The sequence below is a fragment of the Hylobates moloch genome, unplaced genomic scaffold (assembly GCF_009828535.3).
Source record: "Hylobates moloch isolate HMO894 unplaced genomic scaffold, HMol_V3 SCAFFOLD_6, whole genome shotgun sequence".
NCBI lineage: Eukaryota > Metazoa > Chordata > Mammalia > Primates > Hylobatidae > Hylobates > Hylobates moloch.
Genome location: NW_026652281.1, coordinates 82,689,320 through 82,702,113, shown reverse-complemented (window position 1 = coordinate 82,702,113; position 12,794 = coordinate 82,689,320). Strand labels below are relative to the sequence as shown.

The 12,794-nt window shown below is 40.7% G+C and overlaps 1 pseudogene; it reads right to left on the bottom strand.

Moving 5' to 3' along the window:
• Window positions 1-480: 480 nt before the first annotated feature.
• On the bottom strand, window positions 481-12,405 carry LOC116470575 (vomeronasal type-1 receptor 90-like; annotated as a pseudogene).
• Between the last annotated feature and the right edge of the window lie 389 nt (window positions 12,406-12,794).

Genomic DNA, 12,794 nt, shown 5'->3' with positions numbered 1-12,794 from the left:
TGGAAGGCCGAGGTGGGTGGATCACCAGGAGTTTGATACCAGCTTGGCCAACACGGTGAAACCCCATCTATACTAAAAATAGAAAAATTAGCCTGGCATGGTAGTGCGTGCCTATAATCCTAGCTACTTGGGAGGCTGAGGCAAGAGAATCGCTTGAGCCTGGGAGGCAGAGATTGCCATGAGTCAAGACAGTGCCACTGCACTTCAGCCTGGGTGACAGAGCTAGAGTCTGTCTTAAAAAAAAAAAAAAGAGAGAGAGAGAAATTTTATTTACCAATGGGAGCATCTTAAGTGTACACTTCCAGAAGATAGAAAAGTTCTCTTACATAAAGTTAGGGAATCAAAATTAAAGATAAGGAACTTGTGGACACAGGTGACTATGATGCTGGACATGGAACTAAAGATATCACCAAGTCCTTGGCAGCATAGGTTTCAAAAGCATTTAGATGAAATAAAAGTATAATCAAATTATATATCAAATTATTTGTTTCTTGAATAATTTGATGTCAAAAATCTATTTTTCAGGTAATTATTTTCATAATTTAGTTAAAATCTGTGATATTTATATTGCACATTATGCAAAATTTTGATTATTCTTTTATCGGAACTAATTAGTATAAAAGGGCTAACAGTGAAATACCAATTACCCACAAGCCTCTGGAAGCCCATGATGACTGAGTAACAAGCCCATAACAGGGTTGAGGAGGATGAGATGATGAGGTCCATCCATTGCATGAGCACAAAGCAACTCACCAGCAGCAGGATGGTCTGGGTGGCCTTTTTCTCTGGGGAGGCTCTTGGAGAGAGGCTGGTGCTGTGAAGGTATTGGGATCATCTCTGATGCCTGGACAAGAGAATCACCATGTATGCACTTCAGAGCAACATGGTTGCTACAAAGAAGACATTCGTAAGCAGTGGGAGCATGAAAGACAGGCTCTGGATGATGTAGCTTATGGAAGAAAGTGAGCAGTATTTACTAATACTTAGCACATCGTTCTTGGTCCCACTAGAAGAAGCCATAGTGGAGGAGAGCAGGTTACTACTGAGAGACAAACTGAGAACCCATGGGAAGAAGAAGGAGTGAAAGGTGTAACCTGTGAATTTCTGCTTAATCTTTGCAGACCAGGATGTGCTGGGGCTGATGGTGACGGCCTGGAGCACGCTCAGGAGGCAGGTGGTGCAGAAGGAGAGGACCCTCATCAACCTGTTCATGCAGAAAAGCATCTTACACTTAAAGTCATTTTGAAAATTCAGTGACTCAAAAATGTCTTCAGAAACAAGATCACAATGGTGAGCAGCATCATGATATGAACAAAGGCCAAGTGACTGGTAGTCTGGTCAGTAGGCTTAAGCCTGTGATCCACAAGAACTGTGAAGATGCAGAAGAAAGGGAGGAAGGCATTGGCTGAGACTCCAATACCAGTTTGGGAAAAGAAGACATTTTTAGTGATGCTATAGGTAGCAAGTGTGTTCATCTTAATGGAAAATAGGAAATATTTTATATAACTGAAACAAAAACAAATAAAACTCCCATCATTGAAGTTATTTATTCTATAGTAAAAACTATCACCAGCATTATTTTAATTCTAATCATTTATCTTGATTAATCTTGAGTATCTCACATAATTTCTTAAAAATATGGCCTGGAAATTATTTTATACACCCAATTATTAATACAATGCATCAGGCACCCACATGTGAACAATTAGAGATAAGTCACATTATCTATACTCCTATAGTACCTAAGAAACATTCATTTAGAAAACTTTAAGTTTTTACTTTCCTTTATTCAATGTTAATGACAAAGAATAGCAAGTGCATGTAAAAATAAATCAAGTGTGTTTCTGCAAGTGAACTGAAGTACATTTTATGCTAATAGAGGAAGAATAACCAAAAACATTTTGGAAAAAATGACCCATTAAGTGGATCTTATATCATAGTACTCTGACAATTGTTCTTCTTTCTCCCTCATTTAAGTACACTTGCAATTGTGTAGGGCCTACTTTGATAATGCAGGATAATTTCTCTGTTATAATTTCAGCTGCTTATTTAAAAAGGTGTGTTTCTGCCAGATCTTCATATGGCCTCCTTCTCCAGTGAGATGCTGGTGCTGAGCCCGGACTGGGGAGGACTATGGTTCTAACATATATTTAAGAATCTAAGTATTTTATAGTTATACTAAAACAGTTTTTTCTTGTCTTTTTAAATTTTAAACTTTTTTTTGCCCTGTATGTTTATTTTATGAACCTCACAACTTCACCAAAGAAATAATCATGACACCCAAAAACATTACATAGGCTTGGGAGAAATTGAACAGAAGAAAAACTCACAGAAGTCATATGGGTTGTTTGAATGTAAAAAAGAATTGGGTCCTATCTAACACCATAAATATGTACGAATCTGAATTTACCCCTCAGATTGCTAGGAGCAGTGAGTTTGTCCTTGGACTTAGGGTGAAGGTCCTGAGAACTCTTAGAGACAGATAATGCAGATCAAGTTCATCTTCCTTATTCTCACTTCATCTTAGTTTTTAGTAGTAGAAACCCTATGTCATGTGCACAGTCACAGAAATGTTAGAGAAAACAACACCACTAAATAGACCAGGCATCACAGACTCATCATAGACTTTATGGGCTAAGATCCAATGTCTGAATAAAAATTGTAAAATAAGACAGAAAGTCACAATACAAATCCAATGCTATTTTGCATTAGAAAATGTTATGTTGAACAATATAAAGTTTGATAAAACCAATTTCCTTATTTTTATAATAATATTTAATAATTAGCAATGTTTTACTCCATGAGTGATCTCATTTTAATATAGGTCTTTGCATTCTGCCTGACATACGTTTAAGTATGAATATAAATCACAAAATAGCATCCCATGTTTTGTTTATTATAGTAATCAAAGTGTCATATTTATCATCACTTTCACCATATTCTATGAGCCGCATTATAAAACATATGACCATTCATCAACAGCACAAAGTGATTGTGAGAATTGCAGATGATCTCTTCAGAGGGAGGAAGGTTTGTTTTCAGTGACAATAGTTGGCAACCTGAGAAACACAGCTGGCATCGTCAGGAAATGGGGATAATCTTTCCCAGCTCGAACACTTCCAGGAAAATCGTTTGTATAATGTACAAATAGTAAAATAATTATTATGACAAGTTCCAGATACCACTGATAAACTGAAATGCACCTACTACTCACTGGAAATTTAACTTAGAGTAAGGTGCAGCTGAAAGCACAATGCTTACTAACAGCATTCATGATCTCCAGACATTTTATTCTCAGCTCATGTAAGAAAAACCTAGGCAGAAGTGTGGCTGTAGAGGTAGCAGAGAGAAAAACACTAGAGAGGCTTCATCACAAATCTTGTGCTGCAAATTTTTGGAAACCTTAACATCCTGTGTGCAAGTACGTTTTTCTCACCACCAAACCCAAAACATATGAGCAAAATAGAACACCTTTTTTCCTAAAGTCATGAACGTCTTTTGCCATCACACCTGTGTGTATCAAAGTAACAAGAAGATGAGAGTCATGTGAACTGTGTAAAATAGTGTATTAGGAAAGGAATGGAGGGCATATCCTTCTTGCTCAGAAACCCTGAGCAAGGTCAGTTCAGATTCATCATCTCAGACATTTCTCCTCTACACGAAATGTAGAGCTCTTAACACGAAATATTTAAAGACAAACTTAAAATTGTCTTGTGTTCAGGAACAGAGGAGTTTTCTACTGATAAAGTTTCTTAAGGTTTGATGCCCACATAAGCCACAAATGGACAATTTCTATCATCATTATTTTATTCCTTTTTGTTTTTATAGTATTCTAATTTCATCATCTCTGTCTTCCATTTTAGAACATATAGACACTAGAATGCAGTAATCCTACTGAAGTCAGAAAACATTAACTTGTGAATTCAAACATTTAAATTATATTACACTTGTCACTTTTTGTAAATACATGTTTTGTTGAGCTAACAAGATTTGAAAATTTGAGAAAAAGAGTTACTAAATTTCAAGGATAATTTTTATAAGAAGTACTGTCATTCAAGTTTGCAAATTATTATTCTTTCAACATTAAACAATCTCATACAAGCTAATACATATAACATTTTATGAGTTTTAGACTATTTACAAAACACAAAGTATTAAACTGAATTTCAGAAAATATTGGGGCCAGATATGGTGGCTCACGCCTTTAATGCCAGCACTTTGGGAGGCCGAGGCGGGAAGATCACGAGGTCAGGAGTTCGAGACTGACCTGGCCAACATGGTGAAACCCTGTGTCTACTAAAAATATAAAAATGAGTCGGGCATGGTGGTGCATGCCTGTAATCCCAGCCACTTGGGAGGCTGAGACAGGAGAATCCCTTGAACCCGCGAGGTGGATGTTGCAGTGAGCCGAGATCATGCCATTGCACTCCAGCCTGGGTGACTGAACAAGACTCCATCTCGGCAAAAAAAAAAAAAAAAGAGAAAAGAAAATTTTTGAAATCATTCTTAATATCACCAGCCTCCATGCATACAAGGTATTCAGTCAGTTGACAGAGTTATAGCAGACACAGCAGAAGGTAATGTTTTTGGATAGTTTTGTGGTAGAAAAAAAACTGACCTGTTTATTAGCAATTACTCTAATACAATTAAACACAATGTTCCTTATGGCCATTTGCTAAAATATCGTTATTGTAAAATATTTTAAAATTTTGTTTTATCATGTAATTATTCAAACAGTTCTTAAGTATTAAAGATATATTAAAGTATCTTCAAACTTAACAAAATAAAAATATGGCCAGGCGCGGTGGCTCACGCCTGTAATCCCAGCACTTTGGGAGGCCGAGGCAGGCGGATCACGAGGTTAGGAGTTCTAGACCAGTCTGGCCAACATAGTGAAACCCCATCTCTACTAAAAATACAAAAAATTAGAAAATTAGCCGGGTGTGGTGGCGGGTGCCTGTAGTCCCAGCTACTTGCAGGAGAATCGCTTGAACCCGGGAGGCGGAGGTTACAGTGAGCCGAGATCGCGCCATTGCACTCCAGCCCGGGTGACAGTGCGAGACCTTGTCTCAAAAAAATAAATAAACAAAATTAAATTAAAATTAAAATATGATTAAATCATTATAAATTAGCTCATATTTTAGGTCAAGATAAAAATTTTCATAAATGTGCAATTTGTTGTAAAATGAGAAATAGTCAAATAAAACTGCAAGTAGAGTATAACATTACAAAATTACACATTTTCTTACACAAATCTTTATGTGTTCATAACATATGGTATGTAGAAACACCTACCAGTTAGTTATAACTCAGTGAGATACGAGAGCAAAATCATGAGAAAATTACAGACTTCATTGATAAAATTCTGCCCCCTCCAACTTTCCACCTAAGTCTTGAAGTAAGACAGTAGGCTCTGGGATTGGTAGAAATGGGAGTCACCAAAGCGAAAACTGAACTTACCTAATTCCTGGAAAAGCAGAGTAGCAGCAGCTGGGTCCTAAACCTGGTAATGAGTGAGCTCATTTTCTTCAGTAACATTGCCCAGGTGCATTGTCTGGGCTCAGTCCTCATCAATAAAACCAAAGTTAAAGAATAACCATAACTTCAGACATTTTTAATTTTTATATAATATTACCAAATGTATTATTGCTGATTAATAAACAAATTATACGTAAATGCAATGAGATAAACATCACAAATATAATGTTGCATAAATTCAACCAGATTAAAAATATGTGTACTATCTAATCCCATTTATTAAAACTTCAAAAAGCAAACGACATTCAGTTTCCATCTTCAAGTAAGGGTGGAATAATTGGTGGAACTAATACACTCACAGAAAACATAAATTCTTGATAAAGTATTATACATAGTAATATACAAACATCCCTACATGTACTACATATGACATGATAAGGGTAAGAACTCAATGATAATTTTAGCTTGTGCTCATCACTGTAGGGGATATGGGGATTGGAGCTGAATCCAGCCAAGTGAACTCCATCCTAGAAATATAACAGTACTCTTCAAACAAACACAATGGAATCCAAAATGTCTACAGCTGTCATTTATAGTTTCTAGCACATAACCTTAAAATGTAGAGATGTATGAAGAAACAGGACAGTGTCACCAATACGCAAGATAAAAAATGGGCAGTAGAAATGATCCCCAAGATATCCAAGATGTTGCAATTAGAAGACAAGGATTTGAATGCAGCAATAATAAATATGTTCAAAGAGATAAACAAATCCTTATAATGAATGAACAGACATCGAACCTTGGTAGAGAAATAGAAATTCTAAAATAATCAAATAGAAAGATAACAAAATAAAAAAATACTGCTGAGCTTCTCAGCTGATTAGAAACTGAAGAAATACAGACAGAGCCATAGAAATTATTCAGTCTGAGGAAAATATAAAAGCTTGAAGAAAAATAAGAAGAGGCTTAGAGACTTGTGAGATAAGTGAGTCCCACTAGACAGGGCCTGGCACACACTGCAGCTGACCTGTTCCTGCCTGAGCATTTTGGCTCTGGCCCAGCGTTCTTCTGAGGGCTCAGCTCCCAGAGGCAAGTGATACACCCTGAGGCTCCCCTTGCAGCCACAGTGGCCATTACCACTGCTGCCACCAGGCTTGCAAGAAAGCATGGAGCCTGAGCACCTTCATGCACCCAGCAGTGAAATCCATGGCTGGCTCTGCAGGAGGGAAGTGTGAGTGGGCCACAAGCCCACAGAAGTCACTCTTCACTGCACCCAACAACGGATTGGGGCAAGGCTCACCAGTGACAGCCCTGGAGTACAGCTGCTCTGCCTGCACCCAGGAATTTTGGCTGCTGCCCAGTGGTCTTCTGAGATTCCAGCCTTGCAGAGGTCTGCATTCTGTCCTGGGGCCCCCACTGTCATCACCATTGCTGCCACTGCCACTGCTACTGCTGAGCCAGGCAGGCAATGGGTGACCAGGTACTGTCACACGCCCCAAGGAAGGATATTGCTGCCACTCCTGTAGGAGAAAAACGTGGGTGGACAATGTGTCCAGCATCTGCCTGCCTCCATTGCTTCCCCTGAGGGTGCCCTGCCTTCCCTGGGACAGGCCAACAGCACAGCTGCCCTCCTCCCATGTGATGATTTTAGCCATGGCCTGGAGCTTTTCTGCAAGCCCAGCCCTCACAGGCCTATGATCTGCCCTTGAGCTCCCACCATCTGAGTGCTCTGCTTGGCCCTGCCTGAGAGTTCTGCTGGTGACCTAGGGACCAGCTTGCTCCTCCATGTCACAGTCAACACCTGCACCCTGAAGACCTGAGGACAAGTTCACTGGCCCAGTTCAGGTCAAGGACCTCCAGGACTCATTCATGCTGTATAAAGGACCATCTTGAAGCCTGAAGATTGGGAGACTACCTAGCCCAGTCCACCATTCCTGGCACCTTATCACGCACCTCAGGGTCTGTGGCTAAGCTGACCCGACCAACTAATACCACCACATCTGACATTCATCTGCGTGTGGCAAAAGGCAGAGCCCAGCCTCTCTAAAAAAAGCAGCAACATCCCTGCCTGGAAGATCAGGTGAACCACAAAAATGTCTGTATTGGGCTGAGTTAATAGCTTCTGCCCCATAGCCACTCCCATGGAGAACTGTGGAACAGAAGTTTTCTGTGGCTCTCAGGTACGCTGCGGTCTGGAGAAAGATGACAGTGTCTGTCTGAACTGAGAGTCTTGAGCCCTAGAACAGAAGTTTGATAAGGAAGCAGATCACATTTTTTTTTTCTGTATGGGGGTGTCCATTCTTTTGGTTTCCCTGGGCCACGTTGAAAGAATTCCCTTGGGCCACACATAAAATGCACCAACACTAACAACAGCTGATGAGCTAAAAAAATCACAGAAAAAATTACATAATGTTTTAAGAAAGTTTATGAATTTGTGTTGGGACACATTCAAAGCCATACTGGGCCACATGTACCTCGTGGGCCACAGGCTGGACAAGCTTGATTTAGGATGTGTAGCTGATATATCTCCATTCCCCTCTGCAGCCTTACCAGAACCTCTCTCAGCCACCCCCAACAGGGCTAGTGTCTGTGCTCATCACTGGGGTATTCATAGATGAGCTTGGTGGTTCAGCTTTGCCCAGCTTTGTCCCCTCCTGGATGAATGGGGAAAATAAAGGCTCTGGGCTTTTCACAAACCAGCCCATCACCTGAAACAACAAAGAGCATCTCTCATTAAAGAAAGATCAAGTACATTTGCATCTACTTCTGCCACAACTGGTTCTTATCCGTAAGCACGATCTATGACTCATTTTGTTCCTAACATAACCCAGTTCTACATGTACTGAGCACATATAATACTCAGGGCACTGTGCTAGATGCGCTGGCCTCGGTAAGTATCACTGTGGGGAAAGAAATTTCCTGGAAAAAAGGTGTTGCATTCAAAAAATTAACACCGTGCCACTTTTCAAATTGAGGTAAAACTAAAAAGACCTTGTGTCACTCGACAATTAGGGCATGCATAGACTTCCGAATATTCAAACTCATCTAATAATGTCATGAGAGAACATGTCTGACTTTAACCAAAACAAAATACTGTTGTTATTCTGAGATTTTGGGTTCAATTTTATGTGAAAATATGTAATATTTTCATCACTTTGTGATGTACAACAGGCATACAAAAATACATGCACGAAGTATTCATGCAAAGCTCGGTGAATTATTGCATAGCAAATACACTTGTGTAGCCAAGAAAGAGAACCAGCTTCACTCATGACCTGGCAATTACTCTTTTCCTCCCTCCGTCCAATGGCAGCTAAGCTTTTAATAGCCTATGTTGTACAGTAACTTTGTATTTTTATACAAAGTGTTTTATTACAGAAAATTTTAAACACGTACAACAGATACAAAATCACCCAACCTCAACAACTACTAATCATGTGCCATTTTGTTTTATCTATACTTCAACCTAGCTCACTCCTACTTTATTATTTTTAGTTCTGTTTTTCATTGTGAGGTCATATGTACATTGAAAGGCATGAATCTTAAATATACAACTTTGACAGAAAAATATACAATATAACATTCATAACTTTTAAGAATAGAATTTTTTACCATCTCCAAAATTTCTCTCCTACTCCTTTCTGGGCATTTTTTTTCTCCCTCAGAATTTATTTCTTTGTTGATTGTTTTAAATCATAGGCTCATTTTGTCTGAAATCATACAATATATATTATTTCATGTGCAGCCTGTCTCATTTAGCAGGTTCATGAGAATCATCCAGGCTGTGTGCTTCAGCAGTTTGTTCCTTTGTATCAATGAGTAGTACTTGGTTGTATGAATGCTCTACAATTTGCTCATCCATTTTCTGTTGAAAAACATTTAGGTTACTTTCTGTTTTGGGTTTTTATGACTAAAAGTTCTATACACATTCTTGTGCAATACCTTTTATATATAATTTAATTTCTGTATCAGCATTTAAGTGACATCGCTTTGCATTTTTTTATTGATTGGTCCAGAGATTACAATATGCATCTTTAACGTATCACAATCTACTTAGAGTTAATACATTTTAATACGTGTAAAACATAAAGACTTTCCTACAGAACAGTTCCATTTTCCTCCTTCTATCCTTTGTGCTGCTCTTGTAAATTTTACATTGAAACATTACAAATCTCACAATACAATGTTAACTTTTTGCCTTAAGTAATTACTGGTCTTTTTAAAAATGAAGAGAAAATAGTGTTTTGAAAATATTTGGAAGCCAGTACTTTGGGGCTATGCAAATACATTTTTTCTGCTTTAAATTTTACCCACAATTTTAAAATTCTTTAGTAACTTTTGCCTACAGTTGTTATTACTGGGGTGTTCTTGTAGTGATTTTCTGTTTTGAATTATTCATCTACACTGGTAGATATAGTACTTGGAATTCTGTAAAGATTTTCTTTCTTCCTCCCCTCCTCATTCCCTCAATTTCTTCCTTCTTTCCTTATTTCATCTTTTCTATATTGGTATGGATGTGTGGATATATATTTGATTATCTGGTTATAATTTAATGCTATCATTATTTATTTTGCTGCTCACATTTTTCCACCTTGGGCCACTGGGAGGTCTTACAGTGTGGCTCCTTTTGACATGCTCCCTTGTATGTTTTTAAAGCACTTTTTGACTTTCTGGCTCTGTAAGATACTCTAGGCTCAACTTGTATTTTCTATCTCCTGCCCTAGAATTATCCACTATTACAAGTAGCACTGGTTCTTTTTATTGAAGAACAGTATTTAGAAATCAAGATCTGAAAGTTAGGTGTGCTCATTGATACTGAAATGTCACTGCTTCTGGGCCCTATTAGCAGACAGGGTTTGGAAACATATAACTAAGGTGTGCGCACATATCTCCTTTTCTCTCTCTCTCTGGATGGATACATTGCAATAGAAATGTTTATTCTGATATTTCCAGCTCCAGATCAGCATGACAGGGTTCATTCTAGCATACCGTTTTTATTTTCAACTTTTTTCAATGAGAGTGAGAAACAGGCACTAATAATCAACCATATATAAATATATAAACTAACATGTAAAGTAGTTTCAAAATTGCTAATCCATAACTTTACAGGAAAAAAATACAATTAGAATAGAGTGTTGGTGTACAGCTTTTGAGTATTACAGCATTCAATCAAAACACTGTATTCCTAAGTGACTCAGGTCAAGAATTTTCATCCCCACCATCTTCAATAGGGTTAGGCCATACATTTGTAGTAAGGTTAAACTCATTTATCACCTACTGCATTTCATCTAAATGTCCCTAACTTTCTGGTTATTTTTTCAATTTGCATCAAGGATATTTACTCTTTGTGGTCTACAGTTCAATGTGATTTGGCAACTGTTCAGAGTAACATCAGCATTCACAGTACCATAGAGAACTGTTTCATTACCCTCAGATTCTCTCATGCTGTCCCTTCATAGCCAACGCCTTCACTCATCCCATTCTTTGGCATCCACTAATCGCTTTTGATCTTTATAATTTTCTTTTTCTACAATATCATATAAATAGAAACATACAATATGTAGCCTTTTGGACCTGACTTCCTTCATTTATAGAAGTAAACTTAAGATTCATCAGTTTCATGGTGCGAAGCAATAGCTCCATTTTGTTGAAGAGTAGGATTCGAGTCTATGGCTACATCACAGTTTATTGATCCACCTGCTGAGGGACATTTTGTTTATATTTAGCTTTTTGCAGCATGGCCCTTCCCCAACTTTGAGCCTTCTCAGAGCTGGGCCATATATCCCCATCCCTCCCAGCCTGCTTCCCCCAAGTAGTTTCTCCTGCTAAGAGGGTCAATGTGCTCCCCCCTGGCCTGGGAACCTTCTGGGCATGGAGGTATCTCCCTAGGGAGCTCCCTCCCACCCAGGAAAGCACACTGGGGCAGGCCCAGGACCCAGTGGTAAGTTCAGCTGAATGGATGAGGCAGGACAGGCCTTGGAAGCAGTTTGCTAGGTGGGGAAACCCAGCTGCCTGCAGAGCTGGGAGCCTTAGAGGCAGCCAAGAGGTATCAGCCCACTAGGATCTGAGAACCTACCCCACTCTCTGAAGAGCTCCAGGGCCTAACAGGCACCAGGTGAGTGAGGATGGCATCCTTGAGGCCCCACCTCTTCCCCTCCTGGTACCCAGGGCTGCCACTACCCACTTCCTGACAGCTCAACTTGTGTTTGTTCCTTCTTGGGGTCTGCCTTCCTGCTGGGACTCCTGGGGAGGCTGGCATATCATCCCCCAGGAGGGAGGCACCAGGAGCCCAGGAAAGAAAAGGGAGGCAGTCCCCTCCCCAAGTTGTCCTCACTGCCGTCCACCCACAGGGACATCCCCATCACAGGGAGGAGGACATTGAGGCACAGGTGAGAGCAGTGTGGCAGACACTGGGAAGAGCCACCTCCCAGGGCTCTGGGCTGCCCTCCTGAGTCTCCTGGGGTGGGAGACAGAGACCTCTCGGTGACAAAGACATCTTATCAGGCTGTGGAAGGGGCTGTTTTCTAAGACAAGGATACCACAGTAATTCAACTCTGCCCACTGCCAGATGGTGCCTTCTGAAATGTGGCCCGGTAACCCTCACAGCTCAAGTCCACAATGGGAGAAACACCTAACACCTGCCTAGGATGGCCAGGTGGGCAGGGGCAAGCAGAAACTCAGGGTGAGGTCACTGGAGAGTGTGGTTCAGGCAGGGTTTGAGGGCTCATTGAGGCCAAAAATTCTGATTCCCTCCCGGGCTATGCTCCTCTCCTGGGACCTGCTGCCCTGGTTTCCCCCAGCTCCATTCCCCTAGCTGAGTCCTCCTCGCCTCATTTCCTGCTCTCCCATGTGGGCCCAGGGCCCATCCCTGTCTAACCTGTGTGCCTGGAAGCTGGTCTCACCTGAGTCTTCAGCTTCATTCTTCATCTCCCTCACTTCCCAAGGATGGAGCACCTGCAATGCAGGAGAGTGTGGGGGTAAGCAGTGGCCCCATGATGGCCCATGTCCAGGAGCCTGCTGCCTCTCAGCTGGAATGTGTGTCTTTCCCTCCCAGGGCTGAGACCCTGACCTGACCCAGGAGAACCCCAGGTGCCTCTCACAGGCTGGGCTGGGGCTCTGTCCTCAACAGGCAGGTGAGGAACCAATGCCTGGTGGACAATCTCCCTAAGGTCACACCACAGGTCCAGGTCCCAACTGGGTGGAAGAGAGGCCAGGCTGTCAAAATGATTTCTAGATCCCTGGCCTGGGCTCTGGGTGGCAGGCTGGGGGTGATAAAGGGACACCCATACTGCAGATGGAGAGACTGAGGCCCAGGA